A 24,256-nucleotide genomic window follows, 5' to 3' on the forward strand; every position below is an offset into this window, starting at 1 on the left:
CAGGCTCTGAAAATTCTATTCTTGGAACAATAGGAGGGTCAGAGGTTGCAGGTCACGGAAAGGTTAGTTCTTATCTGCCAACTGGATTTTCACTTTCCTATCCTTCGGTATTACTTTCATTTTTCTTTATGAATAACATCAACCCTTTGAGTTTTGCTTTTCAGCCCGGTTTAAGAAATATATTCTTCCGTCTTCTCTACTAGGATAAAGAAGAGGGGAGCTCACAGGTGAAGCATCTGAGCGAGGCACTTGAAATTCTGTAACACACACCTGATCATGGGGTGGGAGCTGTCATTCCTGTCGGTTTATTGATCTTCCCGCGGGTAATGACTGAGGAGAGGGGACGCAGAGCAGCCAGAAGGGGCTGGTGGCGGACAGGGGGCGTGGGGCTGGGGGTGGGGTGGGGGGACAGTACAAAAGTCTCATTGGAGAGGCGAATGAATGAAGTCAGAGGTGGGGTTTGCTGCACAAACTGACAGCTCCCGCTCCCTCTCCTAATCTCCAGACACGAGGGTGGGCTACAGAAAGACAGCGATCCATACCGTGTCCCTACTAGTTTTGCTATTCTCCATGCACAGCAGAATTAGGGGAGAAAGGAGGGTATCTCCCATTCTTCTGCTTTCATTCTACCTACTTCTGCACATTTATTTCCCGTGTAAGAAAATTTGGCTCTTTCCCCGTGTATTCTGCAAAGCTCTTTACACTCTACCCACCCCACCCCACCCCACCCCGCCCCAAATTTTCTCTCTCACAGCCGTCCCTTTTACACCGGCTACCCTCTCTCTTCCTCCGTCCCCTTTTCTGGCTTCCCGTCCCTCTCACGCCCTCTTTGCCTCCCTCCTTCTCCTCTCCTCCGCTCCTTCCCTTCCTCTCTGCTCGCTCTCCGCCCTAAAGGGGGAGGGGACTATGTGACCCTGTTCTGATGTAATCCCGGGTGTCTGAGCGGAAGGATATGGAGCTATCACCTGGTTGGCGGGGCGCTGAGGCCAGTTGCCGGGTAACCGAGCGGAGAGGCTTCCCCGTCCCCCTCCCTCTTCCCTTGCCCCCTCCCTTCCCCTCCCCTCCGCCTAGTGGCGCTGGGAGCCGCCGCCGGAGCTGCTGCCGCCGCTGCCGCCGCCGCCGCCGCCGCCGCCGGTTTACGTAAGGCGCAGGCCAGGGCCGGTCGGGCGCTCGGCAGCGGGACGGGGGTCTCGGTCGGAGCGAGAGGCCGCCCGCCAGCCTGCGCTGTGGGCCGCTCCCGCCGGCGCCGCCGCCGCCCTCCCCGCAGCCTCGGCAGGTACCGTCTGGAGCGGGCGGGAGCCTGGGGGGCGGGCGAGACGCCGGGGCCAGGCCAGGGACGGTTGGGCTCGTTGGTCCTCGGGCCCTGCGGGCCTGCCGCCGGGGCCCGGAGGGAGGATGGGCATCCCGGCCTCCCGGGGGCGGCGGGGCCTCAGGAGCCGGGAGAGGGGACCCGGGAAAGGTCGGGGATGATGCCCATGGCCGAGGGCCTCTGGTGCGTCAGGCGGGAGCCGGTGCCGGCCAAGGGGGGCGGAGGGGCCCTGGACAGCGGCCCCCGGGGCTGCCCAGCCTCTGCGGACCCGGCTCCGCTTTGCGCCGGCGGGGGGTCAGCGGCCGGCGGACCCTTCAGTCCCCTCGGCCGGTCCTGCTCTGCCCGTCCACAATGGGCTAACCTCGGACTCGAGGCCGTTTCTTGCGTGGAAAGTGGGGTCGGGGCTGGGGGTCAGGAGGGAAGGGAGGGAGGGAGAGGGGCGCCTCTGGACCCCGCCGAGAGAGGCTCGGCGTTGTTGCTCCCTCCCGGGGCCTGTGGGGGGGCAGAGATGCCCTCCCCCGGAGCCCTTGGTGCCCCCGGGCATCCGAAGGCGAGGGAGGGTAAACAGCGCAGGGAGCCTTTGGCTCCAAGATGACTTTGCAATTAATGGGTGCGCTGTCAAGGAGCGGCGGAGATCGTTCGCTGAGCTGTTGGGCCGGGTGGACGCACTCCCCCCGGGTCCTCTCCTCTCCCTCCTTCCCCCCTCCCGTTTAGCATTGTCCTTTAGGGGCCTATTGAAGGGAAACCGCGGAGAGCGAGCTGCTGGAGGAACTGCTACGGGGGGGGGGGGGGGGCCTGACTGACAGGAGACTGTGTCCTATGGTGACTTGGAATTGCTCTCTATTTGGGCGGGCCTTGAGTGGGCGGGGGAGAAGGGGTGCGGCACAAGGTTTGGCGAAGGTTACAGCTGAATGCAGAAGTGACAGACTAACAAAGTCAAACTCATTGCGCTGTTTTAATGGGAGAGTATTTCAAAAAGTCGCTCGGAAGGATCGGATCTTCCTGCGTAGCTTTTGCCCCCTTTTCGATCCTTCCTAAGAGTACTCATTTCTAATCGACTTTTAAAGAGCTCTTAGAGTCTCTGCCTGGAGAAAGCAAAATCTGCCGTCATTGAAATAACTACACATTACTCAACAGTCATTTAGCTCGCAGTTTGTGGTGCTACTGAATAAAGGTGTCTACTAAATTGTATTGGTAAGCTCTCTTCCCCACCAATTCGGAGTAGGATCCATTTCTGCCTCTCCTCTTTCTGTCGACAGCCTTTTTGTCATTGGGTCAAGCTGTGCACTTTTTAGAAGGGAGGAGAATAAGATTATTAGGACTTATTTAACCATACTAAGCTTTTGTAAATTACTTCCTGGATTAGATACTTTAGATATAACCGAAGTTTCTATTCACCCAGTTTCGTATTTTTTTGACTTTACCTATTTGCAGTGATACTAGAAAAGCATGATTTCAGATGTTGGGATATCAATGAAGAGAAACGAGGAGTAGGGACAACTGAAGAATAAGATTTGTAGATAAAACTGTTTATCGAGTAATAAATTTACATGCCAGATTTCTGAGTTACAGAAATCATTCCAAAATACCTTTAAAAAAAAAACCTTTGAAGAATTTAAGGAACAGTCTATTGGTCTCCTGCCTTACTGCATTTTGAAGGTCAAATGTTCTCAGACTAGTTACTTGAACAAAGTTCGAATGAGTCTTATTGAGGATCTCTTTCCCCCCCATTGGGTGATGCTGTTGCGAGGATTGTAATATCATTTACCTCACCTTATTTTTGATGATATTCTTTAAATCCTAGAGTTACCTGCTGAACTGTTATTTTGCTGAATAATTTGTAAGCGATATACCCTTAGAAATGTGGTGCCCTGGACAATATTTATTGGTTCTTATTTCACAATAAGCTTATGAATTGTGACGGTCGGAAATAGAGTATTTTTCTTTCAGAAAATCCTAATTTGGCTGCTGACACTCTAAAGAAGCAAGAAATACCGTATTTGAATACATGTTACAAAGCAAATATTTCACCTAAGATTTACTAATATGGTGCATTTGAAAATATTTTCATTCAATTCAATAAGCTTTCCATAAATGCCTACTAGGTCTGAGACTCTGTGCTAGGTACTAGGGAAGGACAAAAAGAAAATTGCCTCTATCTTCAACTGTACTAGATAGTTACCTTATAGTTTTTATGTAGAAGTTCTGGAAAGCTAGAACTAATATCCAGAAAATTCAATTTTAGGTCTTCTGTAATAACGCTAATTTCTGCCTTACAGAAGTATTTTTCACAAATGATTGTTTTTATGTAGTTGGGTACTCTAATGTCAAGAAAGACATGTGGACATAGTGAAGAAAGAGCTGTTCTCAGATCCAGGAAGACCTGAGTTCAAGTGCCACCTCTGACACCTACTGGCTGTGTGACCCTGGGCAACTCTCTAAGACTAAATTCTAAAGAAGATGCTAACATAGAGGGAGTTGCCTCATTGGAGAATTCTCTGTATCAATGAAGTCACAGGCCCAGTTTCTATCCTTACCATAATTTTCTGTGCTTTTTCCTTGGATTGAAATTATTGCTAACCTTTTGACCTGAAATAAGTCTCTTAACCTCTCTAAACCTTAGTTTCCTCATGGATAACCTGAGACTAACATCTGCCCAACCTCCTTCATGAGGTTGTTTTAAGGATCAAATCGGATAATCAAAACTAATGTACTTTGAAATATTATGAAGTATTACATAATATGAAACATTGATTTATTGGGTTTGGATCTAAACTGAGGTTCTAAATACTATTAAACGTGGGTTTTTACAAGGAAAGCTTTAAGAAAGTAACATGACTACATTTTTTTTGGAGGGGGATATAATTAAATTTGACCTTTCAGAGTTTTAGTTATTGAATGTTTCCATCCTGGGGAGTTTTGTAAATATGGGCCTAAAATTTACTGGCATGAAAATGCATCAAGAATATGCAAATGATGATGAAATTAGCATCCTTTACTACTGCATACAACTTAATTATTTGTACTGCTGGATCATACTGGTAGAACAGATTATTAAAAAATTTTTCGTGTATGGAATATATTATATCAATTTTTTCAGTAGTTTTACTTGTAACTAGAATGAAAATAAATTTATATTCCCATAATATTTAGCTAGCAGCAAAAAAATTTTAAGGCCTTAAATCAGTACCTCTGAAAGTGTGGTCCATTTTCCACTGATCATCTTTTTAGGTTTGTCTCTCATAGAGGACAAGTTAAATGATGAGTGTATCATTGCCTTTGTTTCTGACATTTGGGTGGGGTTTTTTGTGTGCGTTGAGTATTTTTTAACTTCCATTTTTTTCATTTCTGGTAAAGTTTTTGCTTTACATGTGTGAAAAGCAGGAACAAGTGGGTGTTTTTTTTTTGTTTGGTCTGTTGGGTCTTTTGTCTGACCCTAAATTGTTGTCTAAATTTGTATATAGTTCATCTAGTCATTCGAAGATGGCCATACCTATGGAAAAATGGGATTTGATAAGATTTTACTTGACTTTGCTGACAAAATTTCAGTCAAGTGTGAATTTTTAGTTACTTAAAAGCTTTTCCACCTTTAAACCTGTATGCTTTTCTTTTAATTGCTCATTAACCAGGTAATTGAGATAGGGTTATCCCCCCCACCCCCACCCTTTGGTGGCATACTTCCCCAGTATCTCCTCAGAAAATAGGTAGAGGGAATAGTATTGAAGACATCTTTCTGTTCCAAGGATTTTTTTTCTTTTTTTGGCCGTGGAATATGAAAATCAGAAGGGTAATAAATTCCTTAAACTGTTATATATGGTAGGGAATTGGAGAGGGGTCAGTCGGGAGAGAATTGGTTATTTTGTGTTAACTGTTCAGGGAACACTATAAGAAAGGTCCCTCTGCCAATGCAAGTCAGCTTATTCTGTACAATTTATAGTCTCAGAGAATTGCCTATAGCAGGGGTGTCAAACGCAAGGCCGAATTCGACCAGCTGTACTACACTCCAGAGTGCAACTGAATCAGATTAAAATGTAATTGGGAAATATTTGACAAAATAAATAAAAATACAGTAAAACAGAGATAACATTACATTGTAAAACCAAGTTATTTTGTTGCCCATAGGATCCTTATGTACAAATTAGTGGTTCCCATTTCTATTTGAGTTTGATACCACTGGCCTAGTATGTAAAGGGATTAAATGACTTACCTAGGGTCACACAGCTAGTGTTTGTGATTGGCAAGCCTTAAAGTATTCTTGGCCCTGGGGCCATTTGTTTTCTTCAGTACTGGTTAATAACTCTTCTACAGAGGAACTTTTTATTTTTTTATTTTTTATTTTTTTTTATTTTTTTTTTCAGAGGAACTTTTTAAAAAAGAAAAAAGATCAATTTACTTTTTTAAAAAGAACAAAACTTGGGATCCCCACACTAAAGGAAGCTATATTGTGTATGTAATAATGTATACTGGGACATATAGTAATAAATGTGTTGATTCTTTTATTATGTAAGTTTGTTGTTTTTACTCTCCCTGTACCCCACCTTTGGCAAATTTGTCTAATCCTACTGTCTTCTGCACCAAAGATTGAAGTAGTTAGCCATCTAGCTGCCAGTAGTTAGCAAATTAACAGTATTTGTAGAAGTTCTAAGAATTTAACTAGGAAGTTTATGTGTGATGAGAAATTTCACATTTTTCAAAGCAGTTTTAAAATTCCTACAACCCACTCATGAATATTAGGGACTGCTTATTCATTTTCTATCTAGATTATCGAGGCTCTTAATTTTTCTTCATATGCTAAGCTTTTATTATGTTGCTCATTAGCAGTAAGTATCCTTTTTGCAATTTGTTAATAGCAACTGTTCTAAAGAGTTTAGTTGGAGATGGGGTTGAAATGGATGGAGAAAAGGAGGCTTTGTGATTATTTTTTATTACAGCAATACTCCTATTTCCTATTATTATAGATAATTGAGAGTTTACAGCTCCAGAAAAGAGCCAAACCTTCACAGGATTATATTTCTGATGAAAGAATCCACCTAATAAAACTGAGCTAAATAAGTCAGATCATCCATAGGTAACTCTGCAGTGCAAATAAAGATGACTAATTCATTGTGACTTTTAAACTAAAATAACTCAGTCGAATAGAAATTTAGGTTTTAATGTCCAAGTAGGTACTTAGTATTATTTAATAATGGCATGCTCTTTAGTTATGAATGCCTGCTGAAGTGGAAGAGTGAGGAATACTAAGAAATAATGCAGAGTTAGTACTCTCTTACTTTCATTTATCCCATCATATATGATCTTTTCTTCTCTCTTCTTCCCCTCTTTCCTCCCCCAGAGGTTTTCTGAACATAACTTTTTTTTGTAATAAAGTGGGAATTTTGATGTCACCAAAAGTTTAACTAGATGAAACTTGTTTTGCTTGGAAAGGCATTTATTGAAGGAGATAAATTAAAAATTCTGCGTATAATATCCAGCATTTTGGCAATAGATGGAATGATGGAAAGGGGAGAGCTAGTCACCAATCACTCTCCTAGCACCACATCTTCTGGCAGCTTCTCATTCGGACTGTATTGTGGTTTTTTGAGTTATTTGAATTTGTTCTTATCTCCCCATTATACTGCAAGCACCATGAGTATGAGTTCTGTCAAGGACTTCTCAGTTGAGAGGATACAAACTGGATTATAATATTTTGATAAATTATGAAAAACTTAGGTAATAAGTGTTTCAAAAATATTTATCAAATACTAATACTGTGGAAATCAGAGAGCCACAAAGATGAACTATGCCTGCCTTCCTGCCATCAAGGAGTTTACAGTCTAGTCTTGGGGGAAGGAATGTTGAACATTTTACATAAATAGAGTAAAAATTAGAAAATTATTAAGTCTATAGATAATATTAAATTATGTTATATTGTTGTATTATAATTATTTTAAATCTATAAATCTTAGAAGTCAATAGAGTGAGTGGCTCAAGCTTCAGGAGGATGAGACTTATTTGTAGCTGGAGGTGGGGGTGATTCAGATTCATAAAGGATTCATGGAGGAGGTGATAACTGAGCTGGTCCTTGAAGAGAGGGGAAGAATATTGGTGGAGATGGGTTTTAGGGGAACCCTGTCTCATTCTGAGCAGACTTGGGGAAGCCTAACTTTTGGTACTGAGTTAGTTTATTGCTCTAGAGCTCTGTCTCTTCATATGACCTTATGTATACTTCTCCATGTTCACATATTTTTTATTTGAAATTCCTACAGAACAGAGAGTTCATCTGTTCTGTTTGCTTAGTTTATAATATGTGATTCTGAATTCTTGATGAGGATGGGAGTGAGACAAAGAAGCATTAGGAAGAAGTTTCTGGATATTTAAGATCATAGAATCATGGATTTAGAACTAGAAAAGAACTAGGAATAATCAAATACAATCCTTTCCTTTTACAAATGAGGAAAAAGGTTAAGTGACTTGTCTAAGGTCAAACTGGTACTGCCTATTAAAATTCCAACCCAGGTCTGCTGATTCTTAACCCAATGCTCCTTCTACTGGAGCTTCTCTATATGGCTTGAGACAGTATTGTAATCTAATTCTCTTTTAATGATATAACCATGTGGAATATACAAATCCAAGGGATGCTTTACATATACATATATACATATGTATATATACATATAGATATATATGTTTACACATGGTAGCAGTGTCAGAATAGTTATAGCAGAAACTGAAAACTAGACAGTGTCCCCTTGGTATTGTAAGGCTACCTATGCTTTTTTGAGGTTGTGGGAGGATTAATAACAGCAGCTGGTTGAGTCCTTGTCATGTTATTGACATATTGCCAACCCCCTAGCCCCCTACTTGCTGCAAAACTTGGTACCCTGGCACTGAACAATTTTTCCAGGTTTGCAATATTGGGGATATCCTTGATTTTTCCCTCTCCCTTTTATCCTTCCTCTTCCTCCGCTCCCCCCAGCTTCCCACCATAATTAATTAGTTGCCAATTCTTATTTAATTTATCTCCGTGACATCTTGAATCTGTCCCCTTTTTTCTATTCTCAGGCCGTCATCACTTCTCTTCTGGATTATTATAATTACTTCCTAACTGATCTTCTTCCAGTATCCTCCGTCTACAATCTCCCTTTCACACAGCTGCTAAAATGATCATTCCAAGGTATCCATCTAATCACGTTATTCTTTTGCTCAAAAACTTTCAGTGGTTCCCCATGGTCTCCAGGGGGGGAAATACAAACTCCATAGCCTAGTTCAACTTACTTTTCCAACCTTATTTTACATTACTCCCCTTTGCCCACTTTACATTCCATGCAAACCATGTCATTAGTTGTTCCATGAACTTGACATTCCATTTCCTCTTCCTTGGCATTTTTACAAGTTGTCCACCATGACTGGAATGTACTTGCTTCTCATCCCTGCCCCTCAGATTTTTTACCTTCTCTCAAGTTTAGCTCTGGTGCCACTTTTCCACATGTGAAACTTTTCCTGATTCCCACTTTGTACCCTTACCCCTTTGTCAGTAGTCTCCCTTTTCAACTCAATCTACATTCATTTTTTTATGGTGTATTGTTTTTCCTGATATGTTATAAATTAGGGACTGTATTTTTTTCTTTGTATCTGTCATTAGTGACTTGCACATAGTAGATACCTAATAAATGTTTGCTGAAATAAATTCTAGTGTGACTGTGTGAAGATTGCTAGAGAGTGAAAAGTAAGTAATTTGGTGAGCATAGATGTAGTGTTTAGGATGGTAATTACTTTGCAGGCTATTTTTTGTTTAATATAAAAAACTAGAAAATTTAATTTATATTTTTTCAGTTTGTAAAATAATATTCATAATGGTGACATTGAAATACCTTCTGAATTATCAAAGAAAGATTAAATTTGTTATATTTCCCAAAATGTAAGTTTCAAAGAGGATGGATTCCTTAGTTTAGATCTTGTATAATGTTCAATATTCTGCTGTTTATTTGAAAGTTTTATGAAAAAGGAAGCAGTTAAACCACTGTAGTTACCAAGAAGCATAGATTTTAAAGTTAAAATGGATTTTTGAGGTGATCCAGCAAAACTTCCTTGTTGAAATCCCCTCTTTAGTATCTCTGACAGATGACTTTCTGGTCAATGGGCAAACATTTCCAGGAAAATGGAGTTCAGGTCCTGTAAGGTCACTGTTTGGCAACTATATTCACTGTGAACTTTTCTTATGTTGAGCCAAAATGTGTTTCTTTTAATTTTACCTCTTGTTTTTTTTAATGCTAAAAAACAAAGCTTTTTGGAACAACATTGGACAACTCTTCCTTCTGCTATATGGCAGCCTTTCAAATATTTGAGGATAACTATCAGGTCACAGTTTTGTGTTCTCTTCTGGACTTGGTATAGCTAGTTCCTTTAATGGTTTTGCATACTTCTTACCACCATGTACCAGGTTATTTGTCTGGCATTGTTGGAAGTTCTCATTCTTTTTTATGGCTAGTTTTATGCCTCTTGGTTTTTATATAGCCAACTTTATGCTTTCAAAGACTAATCAATGGCATTGAGCTCTTTGGGCATCTGGAACTAAATCCTTGAGATAATTCTGGAAACCACAAGTGTTTTTGTTCTAGGCAGCTTGCTTCAACCTATAATTTCCCAATAGATTTCATTTGGTTTACTCTAATAGCATTCCTCTATTCTGGAGGAATGGCTTAGTTACTGAGCTTTACTGGATGAATTGGGACATCTTTTAATAAGTTGAGAATCCCTCGATGAAGGGCAAGGCAAGCTCCAGAGTCAATTCATAGAGAGTCCTGTGGGACAACTGTGGGTTCTTTCTCTATTTAAAGGGCCTTGGAACTATGCAAAGCTATGACATTGGATTAAGGAAGTGAGGTGAGGAAGAGAATGACATAGGGCAATGGTTAGAGTACTTTCCAGGAACACAATCTAAAATGTTTGGAGTGGGAAATGTCCCTTAAGAATAAATTTATTATCTTTTTTCTTTTCTTGGGCCAGATGATTTCTTTGACCCTTTGTAATAAAAAAGAGAAGTTTGTACTCAGTGCTTTGTAAGGCCCCTTCTAGCTCTAAAATGCCTTCATGGAATGTTTGGTGCCTGTTGCAATGCTGTGCATAAAGCAGGTACTCTTTGGGTTCTCAATGGTTTTATCAAATGTGTGGCTCAAACTTTGGCAGTTTCTACCACCCTTGAAAGGTGTCTGGGCCTAGTGGTGGTCTGTATGTCTTTTGTCCAAGAGCTCGTCTCACCAAGTTTGAAGATGCCAGGGGTAGTCAGAGGAGAATGAATTTTCCAGCTACAGTGACTCTCAAGACCATTGGTTAGAAGGATTTTGAGATGCTTATATCAAAATCGGAAGAATAATTGACTCTGCTTATTTTGCTAAGGGCATACATGAAATCACAGATGCTTGAAATATTGAATATAAGTATAAATGAATAAATACTTAGGGTGTACTCTTATAGCATATTTTTAGTCATCTAGCATTTATTAAACACTCATTCTGCCAGGCAATGTGATAGGTGCTGGGGATACAAAGACACAAGAGAAAAATAGTTCTTGCATTTAAGAAGCTTACATTCTAAAGAATGGTAGTGTTGGGGGTGGTGGAGGGGGAACAACATGTACAAGGATAGGTACAGAAAAACAAAAAAGTAACCTTGAAGGGAATGGAATTAGCAGCTTGAGGGGGGCCCGGCCAGGTCTCACACAGAAGGTGACACTGGAGTTGTCTTGAGAGAAACCAGGAATTGAAAGAGGAAGAGGTGCATGCATTCCAGGCATGCAGGACAGTCAAATGATGTTCTAAAAAAGCACTTAATAAGCATCCACTGTATTCCAGTCGCTGTGCTAAATGCATTGAAAAGGCTTTTGGGGATCATGGAAGTTTCAAGAATAAGTAACTCACCAAAGTGGGTAAAAAAGGGGGCCAAGAAGAAAGTGGTTGGTTTAAAGAAAGATTAGTATGGTTCCAAGGCAGTAGTGTACAAAGGTCCTGGTCACAAGGACTCAAGGAATGGGAATTACTTCCGAAGTTAGCCATGCTAATCTGCAGAATTATGAGGTTGCTTTTTGTAAGTTCAAATTGATTACTAAAGATGTGCAGGGTAAAAATTATTTGACTCATTTCCATGGAATGGACCTTCCTTGGACAAGATGTGATTTTTTAAAAATGGTAAACCATTATTTAAGCTCATGTTAATGTCAAAACCACTAAAGGCTACTTACACTGCCTTTTTTATGTGTATTTTTACCAAGAAGTATAGCGAGATCCATGAAACCTCTTATAGTCAGCAACAGTAGGTCTTTCAAATTCACAAGAAAATGATGGAAATCATGACCCACACTTAAGTGCAGACAAATGATTTGAAAGAAGTAAAAAAATTAATTCTGTAGAAAGCATTGGAAAAGACACAGAAAAGACTTGCCAATCAGTTTACCCTCTTCATGATATATTTGCTCAAAAAGTCAAGATGCTCAAGAAGCCCAAATTCAAATTGGGAAAACTAATGGAACTACACAGTGAAGGAAAGAGCTCTGGAAAGAGTTGTTGAATATTAGCCATCAGTTCAAAAATCAGTGTAAAATATTTTTCAACTTTTAAAGATTGAAAATTTTAAAAAGTAACATAGGGCCAGATTTTAAAGATCTTTAAATATTAAACAGAGGAGTGTTTTTTTTTTAACTCAAGAGATAGTAATAGGGAGCTACTGGATTTTGAATAAATGGAGAGGGAGTGACCTGGTTAGACCTGAGCCTTAGACAAGTCATTTGGGCAGCAATATGAAGGATGGATTGGAATGGGGAAAGACCTGAAATAGGGGAGCCACTTAGGAGGCTATTTTAGTATTCCAGGCAAGAGGTGAACTTATTCAGGCAGGGCCTGAACATATGAGTGCAGAAAAGGGGACATGTGCAAGAGATTTCATGGAGGTAGGAAAGGCAAGTGATTGGATTGTGTGGGGTGAGGGAAAGTGAAGAGTTGATATCAAGGTTGTGACCCTGGGTAGTAGGAAGGATATTGGTACTCTACTTATGTGGAGACATGGCAAAGTTCAGAAGAAGGGTAGGTGTGGGAGGGAAAGATAATGTGTCCTGTTTTGGGCATATTGAGTTTGAAGTGACTGTATGATGTTCTGTTTGTGATGTCCAGTAGGCAGTTGCAGATTTAGGAATAGAGCTCAGGATAAGAGAGTAGAGCTAGAGCTGCATGTATAGATCTGGGAGTCATCTACATATGATTGAGATAGGATGATTGAACTACTCTAATGAGATCACAAAGTAAGAGTACTGCGGGAAAAGATAGCTTAGGGCAAAATTTGGGGGAGGGTACATTCACAGTTGGGGGTATGCATGGATGATAATCCAGCAAAGGAGACTGAGAAAGGAGCAGTCAGGTCCAGCGTAGAAATAGGAGAGAGCAATTTCTTGAAAACCCAGATGGAAGAATATCTAGGATTAGAGGTGGTTAAAAGTGTCGAATGGCTACCAAAAGGTCAAGAAGGATGGGGACTGAGAAAAAGGCATAGATTGGTAATTTAGAGATCATTTGTAACTTTGAAAAGAGTAATTTTAGTTGAATGATAAGATTAGGGGCCAGACTCTAAAGAGTTTAGAAGAGTCAGTGAAGAGGTGGCGGCAATGGGATTTTTCAGAGTTTGTTAATCCTCTTTCTTCCGAATTGAAGGAATGGTGCCCAAATATTTCAAATAAAACGTGTGAGCACCCCCTTTCCCTCTTCTCTTGACACCTGAGACTGGTTTTCAAAGAAGTCATGATGTTAGAAATGAAAGGGAACTTATCTAGTCTGACTGAACCCTCTCAATTTACAGATTTTAAAACGAAGCTCTTGGTAGGCAAACCAAGCAGAGGACCAAACAATATTGTTTAATCTTTCTGCTGCTCTTGACATTGATCCTCTTGGAATATTAAATAATCCAAAAAATAATTGAGGTACCTTAAAACAGCAGGTTTCATTGGAGAACAGATTACTAAGAACCCCAGGTGGCATGGCTAGCAGAAGTTACAAAATCTGCTAACGTTGTTGAATATCCATTTTGTGTAGACCATGATACCAAAGTCATATAAAAAATGGGAAACCCTGTTCCTACCTTCAAATATCATCTTTTCACTGGGGAAGTAACCTTTTTTTTTAAAATTTCATAAACATTTGTTCAGCTAGGTCACTAGAGTGCTGGGTTGGGGTCCTGAAGGCCTGAGTTGAGTCCTGCCTGGAAAGATATTTTGCTAGCCAGGTGACCTTGAGCAAGCCACTGAACCTCTTTGAGCTTTCTTTTCCTCATCCGTGAAGTAGGGATAGTAATAGCATCTAGCAGATGCAGCTAAGTGGCGAAGTGACGTCAGGAAGACCAGAATGCGAATTGTAGCCTTAGACACTTACAGGTGTAGCTGTGTGACCCAAAGTCGCTTCTCCTCTGCTTCAGTTTCTTCAGCTGTAAAATAGGGGATAATAACAGTATCTACCTTGAAGGATTGTGTGAGGATCAAATGAAATAATATTTGTAAAGCACTTAACACACAGTGCCTGGTATAAAGTAGGTGCTACATAAATGCTTATTCACTTCCCTATCCCTACCTCCCAGGATTGTTAAGATAAAATGAGATAATATATGTAAAGTGCTAGAAAAATGTAAGCTATTACTATCATCATCATTATTATTATTAGTCAACAAGCATTTACATTTCTGATAAATGCTAGGTACTATGCTAGATGATGGAGATACAAAAAATAGTGAATGAAGCAATATGATAAATTTATTATCTATGTAATGTTACCTTAGGTATCAAACTTCTGTTACATAATCTAATTGGGCCCTCATGGCCCCAAGGCAATCCTTTTACACCTTCCTAATGAACTCAGTATTTCACTCACCAGAGCTGTTTTTCTAACCTTTTCATCTGTCCTCAAAGTTCCTATAGCTCCCCCTCTCCCTCCCCTCTGATTTCACTGAAGAATTGAGGCCATTCCCTGAGAACTTCCTCTTTTTCCCTCCTAATCTCACATCTCCCAGATGCCTTCTTCTACTGTCTCCACCTTCACCCATTTCTCGTGGAAAAGTAGCCCTTCTTCTTGCTAAGGCAAATCACTTAGATGCACAAGTGTGATCCCATTCTATCCTGTTTTCCACAGTAGGTTACCTTCTCTGTCATCCCTACTTTCACACTTACCTTCAATCTCTCCCAGGCTACTGGCTGCTTCCTTACTGCCTACAAATATCCCCTTATCTCCCCATCCTCAAAAAAAAATCACATTTGGTCCATCCGTCCCTGGTAACTAAGTTCCATAGTTCTCTTTTGTGGCTAAATTCTTTGAGAAGGCCATCTATAACTGATGCCTCTACTTCCTTTCCTCTCACTTTTCTTAATTCTTTACAGTTTGACTTCTAATCTCATCATTCAGCTAAAACAGTTCTCTCCAAAATTACTAATGATCTCTTAAGTGACAAGTCTAATGGCCTTTTCTCAATCCTATCCTATCTTTGAAGCTACCGATCACCCTCTTCTCCTTCACATTCTCTTCTCTTTAGGTTTTCATGATACTACTCTCTCCTGGTTTTCTTTCTCCTGTCTGACCACCTTGTCTCAGTCTCCTTTGCTAGACCTTCATTCAGATCATGCGCAGTAAGCTTAGCTGTCCAATCCTCTCTTCTTTTCTCTTTCTATACTATTTTATTTGGTGATCTCATTAACTTCCATCGATTCATTACCTATGCTAATGATTCTCAGATTTCCTTATCCAGCCCTAACCTCTCTGCCGAACTCATCTTAAATCTCCAGCTGCCTATTAGACATTTTGACCTCAATGTCCCATAGTCATTTTAAACTCAGCATGTCCAAAACTAAATTCATTTTCTTTTCTTTCAAACCTTCCCCTCTTCCCAACTTCTGTATTACTGTTGAGGTTACCACCATCTTCCTAGTCACCCAGGCTCCCATAGTAGGTGTCATCCTGGACTTTTCACTCTTTTTCACCCTCCCCCATCCAATGTGTTACTGAGTTCTGTTGTATCTACCTTTGTAACATCTCTTTCATACATCCCTTCTCTATTCTGAGACTGCCACCATTCTGGTGCAGGCCCTAGTCACTTCATGCCTATATTTTTTCAGTAGCCTTTTGTTTGGTCTCCCTGTCTCAAGTCTCTCCCCAATCCAGTCCATCTTTCACTCAGCTGTCAAGTTAATTTCCTAAAGTGAAGGTCTGACCATGTCACTCCCCTATCCAATAAACTCGTATATCTACCTATCACCTCCAGAAGGTAAAATGTCTATTTCATGTTCAAAGCCTTCATATTTGCCGCCTTCCTACCTTTCCAATCTTCTTAGACCATTCCCACTCCACCTCTAGAAATCTCTGACCCAGTGACACTCACCTCTTTGGTATTCCTCAAATTAGAAAAACTCCATCTCCTGACTCTAAACATTTTCACTGGCTGGCTGCATACCTAGAATTCTCTTCCTCTTCTCTTTCTCCTGGCTTCCCTCAAGTCCCAGCTAAAATCCTGCCTTCTACAAGAACACTTTCCTGATCCCCTTTAAATCCAGTCCCTTCCCTCTATTATCTCCAGTTTATCTTCTTTGTACATAGTTACTGACATGCTTCCGCCATTAGACTTGAGAGCCAGGATTTTCTTTTACCTCTTTTTGTATCTTCAGCATAGTGCCCAGCATGTAGTAGGAGGTTAATAAAGAATTGTTGACTGACAGATCTACTTAAAAGGTGCTTACATGTAACCTAATGGTGAAGACAAATACATATAAAGCATAAATAAAATAAATATGAAGCAGTTAAATAGAAAATAATCTGAGAGGGAGATCTAGCAGATTCTTCATGGAGAAGGTGGTGCTGGAGGTGCTTGTAGAAGGGAAGAGGACTCTTTGAGGCTTTAGTGAAAAGGGAGTACATTCCAGGAATGGGGGATGACCAATTCAAAGTCACAGAGATGGGAAATGGAGTGTCATGTGTGAGAAAGCCATAATTTCAGAGTGTGAGAATGACAATGTTTAATTTATTGAGTAGTAATGATCAGTCCATACTTAGATTAATTGTATTTATCAGCTATTGACCCTTTTACCATTCCTAAGGTTTGTAGGACACTCACAACCCCCGCACTATTACAAAAGCTGAAGAGGTCTGAAAACAATGTTTGGGATATCATTTCATTCAGTTAAAACTAAAAGCTTTGGCCCATTGTTTTTTGTTAAATTGTTTCTGTTTGACATACTGATGCTATGTAGCCTGATGTTTGCTTCTAATAATTCTTATTGTACTTACTGTCTAATGAATGCCCCATTTCCTTAAAGAATATCTTATCCAGTCACTGCTTTTGCTCTCTGAATTGAGATTTTGGAACATTATTATAATTGAGAAGATTTCTGTCTACAATGAGCAATGGACACAGTTAAATTTGATTTTACAAAGTGCTGGGGGGGTATTTTTGTATTTATGTTTTGAAGAGACACCATGATGAATCATTAGATACCATTAAAAATGAAAGTTTATTATTAGAGAATACTGCTGCTATTATTTTTGCGTTAATCTGAGGTATTCAGAAGGTAGTAATATTAGATAAACAATATTTTAATTTAATTTAATTCAGAGAATAGCATTTAAATTAATGTGATTTGGAATCCTTTGTGGCTGCAGCTTCACATTTGCTAAGCATTCAGTCTTGGTCACAAAATACTCTAGGTTATCCCTGTTACAAGAGAGAGAAGTTCTACTTTAGAACTAATCTGATATTTTGTTGGATTTAGATTAGAAGTACATTTTGGCTCTTGTGTTCATTGGTTTTTGAGGTCATGCTTTTCTTTGTATTGGTAGTGGTATTGACTCAATTATTGTTGTTGCTTTTGATCCTGACGCTCTCATTCTCACTCTCTCTGTGTCTCTTTCTATTTCTCTGTCTCTCTCTATATATGTATGTATGTATGTATGTATGTATACATACGCACACATAAATTTTACCACACAGGAGGGTTGTTTTTTTTAATGGATGTAGAGAAGAGAAGGTGATTGTATACTGCAATATTGCATAAGACCCATCTTTCCTTATAATTGTGTTTCCTCATTACATCAAAGATAGAATTTGTCATGGTTCTAAGAAACCTACGTGTGTCCCAAGTGTTTCACAACTAAGTTTGAATATGATTGTAGCATTTTTGTTGGTGGAGAGGGTTTAACAATTAATACACTGAAATAAAACTATTAGTTTTATAAAGGAAGTTTAAAAAATCTTTTTGTATATGCCAGTTAATAAAAATGTAACAGAAACTTTAGAATCTTTAGGTTACCAGTTCGGGATTTAGGAACCTTGGTGATGTTTGGACCATGGTTTTATTTTTTTTTTTGAAGGAACCATTGTGACATTTTTTGAATGGCTGTGGGTCTCATCAGGGAGGTCTCTAGTGTTCTGGGGCTTGATGCATTCAGTACAATCTCATCTGCAAACTGGAGCATCTGAAGAACCTTACCATCTTCCATTTGGAATCTGAGCAGGACATCATCTTCTGTAACATCATTGAACACATTTGGTGAGCTTGTGCTTTCCTGTTTTATGCCTTGGTTGATACTGATGATTAAAGGATCATCTGTTAAATAAAGTTATCTCTGTGGCTACCTCTATCAAGGGATCTTTTATCTTAACATTGGGGAATCTTTGTTCTACTCAATCATTTGCTTTTTTTTTTTTTTTGGTACTAGACATGTAATTATCACAGTGGGGTCTTATGTCTACCCCTCTCAGTCAGGTGAATGTAAAAATGTGATCTCTTACAGAGAGTTTGTGAAATAATTTCTATTCCTTTCTCATACCCATACCCAAGGGTAATCTTGATGCACATGTAGACTTTTTTTTTGTAAAGATTTTATAGAGATGAGAAGGTAAGCAGTCAGTGATTACAGATGTCTTTTTAATACCATCATATGAGATCTTTTATATTCTTTTGGCATTACCCTCTTGAATCCCTGGATGTATTTAAAATTGCCTAGTCTCTAGCTCAGATTTCTTCTGTGTGTATTTGGTCAATTTCAGCTTACTCTTCTTGACATCACTTTCTTAAGTGCTGTTTCCCCTTTCTTTTATAGCAATTTAATTAAACATTAAGACCTTCCTTTAAGACCTAGTATGTTCTAAGCACTGTGCTAAGTCCTGAGTTACAAAAACAAAATTGAAACAGCCCCTGCTCTTAAAGAGCTTATACACCAAGTACCTAGAATTTAAGATCCCAAATGTGTCTGTTTAGTGCTATTGACGAGTATCGATCTCTATAGAAATGCTGGCAAATGTTTTTCTATTTTGCATCCATTTGTTTTCGTCATTCCAGTTTTATGTATTAATGTTCTTAACGTGTATTAATGTGATCAAGTTTAGTTGGATCTCATGCCAAGTTGCAGACTTGTTTTCTCCTTTACTGCTTAAAAGGTATTTTGAAGATGACCTTTTACTCTAAATTGGAGTTGCCCTTGACCTCCTTTCTTTTGCCAAAGAAATCAGTTTTAAGTGACTGAGGCAGTTTCTTGGCTCTTTTCACCTCCTAATTGTGAAATTTAAGCATCTTCAAAATTGATGATACATAGAATTAATGACGTTTATGTGTTTCCCATTTCTCATGGCTAACAGTTTATTTAAATACATCGTGCTAGAGTTGTTGTAATCGTACAATATCATCAATATTTTTTCTTCTAATTTGCTTTCATTGTTTACCTATGCACAGCTTGTTGGTGATCTTGCTATATTCCCCTGTCAGTAAGCAATCATTCACTGCTTTAAGATATAGTGCCTTTTTTTGTGTGATGTTCAGTGATTTTCATGTCTAGCACTTTCTAACTTTCTTCTTAAAGAAATTTTTTATATCGTATATGCTTGGGATATTTTAATAATTTACAAGTCTTTCATTTCTTAATCCTTAATCACATTTTCCCCTGTATTTTTAAGAGTACTGAAGCAAGATTTAGCCATTTCACTGCTATACCAGCTACTGTACTACTTCAGTGAACTTTTTTGCCATTGCCCTGCACTGCTGATTAGCTCTTCCACCTTTGAAAGGGATAAGAATAACTCTTGACTATGATTATAGTGCAGTATCATAAAATGTTTCTCTTTTTTAAATTAATTATAACATCGAGCAATTACTGTGTTGACAGCATTATTTTAGGTGCTGTGGAGATATAGAAATATTACATGTGTTTCTTGCTTTCAAAAAACTTAAAATCTGAATTTGGAACACAAAACTAACAATTCAATAAACATTTATTAAGCACTTACTTTGTGCCAGGAACTGTGTTCCTGGGACATACAGGAAAAGGAAAATGAGTATACCACCTTGTAGTAGTAAAGTGTAATAGGAGTGTGGAGAAGATGAGTGTGAGCCAGAGTAGTCAAAGAAGATTCTTGAAAGATCTGGTCTAGGAAGAGCATGTGGGATTTAGAAGGAAGAAGAGAGCAGAAAAAATATTCTTAGAAAGGAGAAATCAATCAATAAGCATTTATTTAGTTCCTATTCCATTCCTGGCAGTGTGTTCAGTTCTGGAGATACAAAGACAAAAATAAAACAGTCACAGAATTGGATTTTACTAAAGCATGTTACTAGGACTGAGGAATGAGAAGAAGAAGGTATTTGGAAAGTGAGTTTAGACCATGAGAGCCTTATCCTGGCCAAGGGGTTTTGACTTCATGGAGTAGGATAAGTAGGTAATTACTGTAAGCTTTTTGATAGGAAGAGCAACATCATAAAAAGAATGGAAGATGAGTCTGACAGGACCCATTCAATAGTGGAAAGACTAAAGGTAGGGAGATAAGTTAAAAGGCTCTTATAATGCAGATCTGAGAAAATGAGACAAGTGACAATGGAGAATAGTGCAAATCAGAGATAGTGCCCAATTAGGGAAGGAAAGTGACAAAGCTTGGTAAGATATTGGATCTAGAGTGTGAAGGAGTAATTCCAAGATTTGAGCCTCAGAAGCTGGAAAAATGGCTGTACTACTGATAACAACAGAATGTGAGCTCCTTGAAGACAAGAGATTTGTATTTTTGTCTTTATGTCCCTTACACCCAGCACAGTGCCTGATACCTATTAGGCACTTAATATATGCTCGCTGAAGGAATTAATAGATATGGAAGAGGGATATATGGGGGGGGGCAGTTTAAGACTGAGTAAACTAAATCATTTGGAGCAGAATATCCCGGTGAAGCTATCCTAGCAAGAGGTTTTGATTGAAGATGTCAAAGAAGTGATAGCTGAAGGGTAGACGTTATACTACCAACACTACTTATTTGAATTTGGTTAAGTCACAACCTTGCTAGGCCTCATTTTTCTCATCTGTAAAATTAAGAGGTTGGATTAGATGGCTTCTGAGATCTTTTCCAGCTCTGGGCCTATGATCCTATGATCTTATGAGTAAAAGAGTAAATTACCATATTAATGTGAAATAAAACTTGTAGGTCAACATACTTTTATATGTATACTCATCTTCATAATATACCTGTAATAAGGGCAGTATTATTCCTATTTTATTTATGAAGAAATTGTTAGTAATTTGAGTATTGCTGAATGACTTCCCTACATTACAGTAATGATCAATAAATATACTTACTTAGAATAATCTTGAGAGATTCTCATTCAAACCTGCTGTTTTATAAATGAATAACAGACCCAGTGAAGGAGATCACACAGCTAGTTTATGGAAGAGATGGAACTAGAATCCAGGTCTTTCAGAATACTGGTCAAGTGCTTTTTTCATTATGCTATGATAGTTATGGTATCATATAACACATAAAAGAAATTTCTAACTCCCAAACCAGCTCCTTTTTCATTTTAGTAATCAAAAACATTAGATTTGAAGCAACTAGACCAACTTCAAATTACTATAATTTTTTTTACAAAGTCCAAAATATTACCATTAATTATCATTCATATAAAGGAAATTTGCTTTCAAGTTTTGTGTTATTTGTCCTATGTTCTAACACAGATTTAATAGGATTGGTGTAACATGAGCTCATAGGAAGAACAGCTAACAAAATAACACTTCGCAAGTTCAGTCAGTGATGATATCAGAGTATGTTTTAAACTAATAAAAAAAGAGAATCAAGGAAATTGTTGAATAGGTTGAATGTGTCCAGGTGTAAACTTATCTGTGGCCCAACTGTAGACATTTATTCTAGTAAACATTTTGCATCATTAAATCTTCAGTAATATTGCAGAATTATAGCAGCTTATATTTTATAAATATTTCAAGGTTACAAAGCCCTTTATACATGTATTAGACTCTCACAGCCTCTGAGGTAGTGAGTTATTATTATGCTAATTTTACTGATGAAAAAACTGAGGCTGAGAGGTTAACTAATTTCCCTAAGGTTACACAAAGTCAATACCAGGACCTAAATTTTGTCCTTATGGTTGCAAGTCCAGGGCTCTTTCCACTTTACCACATAACTTTAGAAGAAAATGAAACATTTTATCCCAATTTCTTTGATATTTTGAGGTGAATAACTTAGTTTTTTTTTCCTTGAAAGCTAAGGCAAACTTTACATTTACCTTTCACGTTACATTTACATTCACCTTAAACTTAAGGTGAAGTATATGAAATTGATGTTTTATTCAATCAACATTTCTAAACTTAAAATTTAAAGTTTAGAATGGCAAAGAATCTGACTGAGAATCCTTTACAAGAGAAAGATAATGCATTATTTCACTTGGCAGCATTTTGGAATAGAATTTATTTTGTTCTTAGCATTTGAATAGCTAATAATCTCTACCCATTCTGTACTCCTTATCCCTACCTTCTCTCTCCATCTCTTTTTTTTTCTTCATTTTTTACTTGCTGGGGCATATAGTATCTAGTCATGTGATAGTTTTTTTTTCTTTTTGTCTGTATCTGTCAAGGTATATTTTAATTATATTTGCATTTGTAGTGCTGTTTCAAATTTAAAATGCTTTCTGATTTACAATACTGCTTCAATTGTATTGATATATTTTTTCCTCATAATACAGCATGCCAGTCCAAAGTGTAACCTGTTTTGTTTGCAATTTAATCAATAAAATGTTAAATCTGTATTTTGAAATGTAGCATTATTAAAATGTCTTTTCTAAAAAAAAATTTGCAGTGTTTATTTTTTTAAAGAAATATTTATCTTTTCATTTACTTGGGAAAAGATAACTTTCAAGCCAGCGCTAGGCTCTATTTATGAATTATAAAAGGGATTATCTTAAGTAAGCTACTTTCCTGAGGCTCCCAAATACCTAAAACCTGAAAAAGTGAGTCAAGGAAGGTTTAAAACGGAATAAGGAAGGGAAAAAAGCTACAAGTATGTATAGGAGAAAGCATCAGAATTTGTAAAAGACTAATAAGTCTACTTAAACAATTAAATAATTACATTTCTAAACTATCACTTAGGTTTGTCTGATGTTCAACTCCAGAGAAAGGGTTAGAATCTCTGGTTTTAGGCCTAAGTTACTCTTTTGTTGGTATTTACAACTACTATAAGAACCGTAGACTTGAAGTAAGTTATTCCTTGGTTATAAATTAGGCCTTAGGGAAATGTTAACTTTCTAATTTTTACTAGATTATCCTTCAAATTATGACTCCATTTGTTTTTAAAAACTCCCCAATAGCTTGAAAAAGTTAACATACCTTTCTTGTCTAACTTAGAGCACAGGAATAGCTTGCTTATACTTAGAATTTGTCCTAAAGAGTTGATTTAATGAAATAGAAAATTTGTTGATAGAATATCTCAAATATGAAACCCACAAATGAAAAGACCATACATTTCAAAAATTATATACTTCAGTGTTTTGGTAGTAACTTTCATTCTGAGTATTTCAAGTTGAGCTGATTTCAACAAGTTAGTTAATCCTTTCTCTGAATTTTTACCTGCATGGATTGGTTGTTCAACTGAAACTAGAATATTTAAAATTTCACAATGTTTTTTTCCTGACCCTCTAACCAACAAGATAGTTAAGCTGTGCTTGTGGAAGTTCTTCACTGAAGTAGGCATCACTGAAAACTAGGCAAATACATCTTTATGTATTACCAAAGCCTATCTTGAAGAATTATATTAGGAGTTAGTTTATTATTTGAAAGACAGCCCTGCCAGTGAGCTGCCAAATTTATTAGCTTTTAAAAAAAATTCTTAAATTGTACTCATTAAACACTGGAAATAAAATTTTAAAAAACTTTTGACAATGTGTTCTAATATATTTGGAAGGAGTAGAAATTTCACTGAGACATTTTCTTGCATCATTTTGACAAGCATGTTTTAGAACATAGTGTCTGAATTATGATACCTAGTATCTTTACGTAGTCAACTTTAACAAACTTTGTGATCTTTTTCCATTTTTATACATTCAGTAAGGTTTTAGATAAGTTTAATTGTTACAGTTATGCATGCTAAAAATAAGCGTGGTTATGTTGTTGGGAAATGTGTGCTTCTCATGGAATCCAGCTCTGAGCTTATGGATTTAAAATGTATGTCTTAAGTTTATAGTCTCATCATGCTCACGTATTACCCTTGTTACCCCTTCACTTTTAGAGAGAAGCCTGTATAGCCTTAGGATTCTTCCACATAATTTAAGCTCCAGTTTTAATTTTTAAAAAATTATTTCACAATGTTTTTTAGTTTTTAGGTCCAGATTCTGTAACTTCATCATTTGTGCAAAAGCAATGCCTTTAAAGGTTTTACATTTCTAGTGTAATTTAATAGCTGTGAAGCATCAGTTTGTTACCTCTGAAGTCCAGACAATAAGGCAATTTAAGTATACTTTTGTCTTAATCAGAAAATAACTTGGTCTCTGATTTAGTGATCTGTGTGAATTGTCTACCTTCCCAGCCCATTCTTGTATGATAGAGACATGTCCTATCCATCACATAAACTAGCCTCTCCTATTTCTGGTAATATAAAGCATAGTTTTTGTGCTTAGAACATTTTGGTGAACTGTAAATT

At 38.1% G+C, this 24,256-nt stretch overlaps 1 protein-coding gene and 1 pseudogene across 3 annotated transcripts in view; both read left to right on the plus strand.

Annotated features, from left to right (window-relative positions):
• Positions 1-1,135: 1,135 nt before the first annotated feature.
• Positions 1,136-24,256, plus strand: part of KIAA0232 (KIAA0232 ortholog) — a 103,947-nt gene continuing 80,826 nt past the window's right edge. The window contains exons 1-2 of one of the 3 annotated variants that reach the window (XM_036763052.1): positions 1,136-1,276; positions 17,671-17,849. The gene's annotated coding sequence lies outside the window, so the exon portion shown is untranslated. The remainder of the gene's footprint in view (positions 1,277-17,670; positions 17,850-24,256) is intronic. The other 2 variants (XM_036763051.1, XM_036763054.1) reach the window with 2 other exon arrangements.
• LOC118854888 lies at positions 11,314-11,851 on the plus strand (annotated as a pseudogene).

This window comes from Trichosurus vulpecula, chromosome 6, assembly GCF_011100635.1.
Source record: "Trichosurus vulpecula isolate mTriVul1 chromosome 6, mTriVul1.pri, whole genome shotgun sequence".
NCBI lineage: Eukaryota > Metazoa > Chordata > Mammalia > Diprotodontia > Phalangeridae > Trichosurus > Trichosurus vulpecula.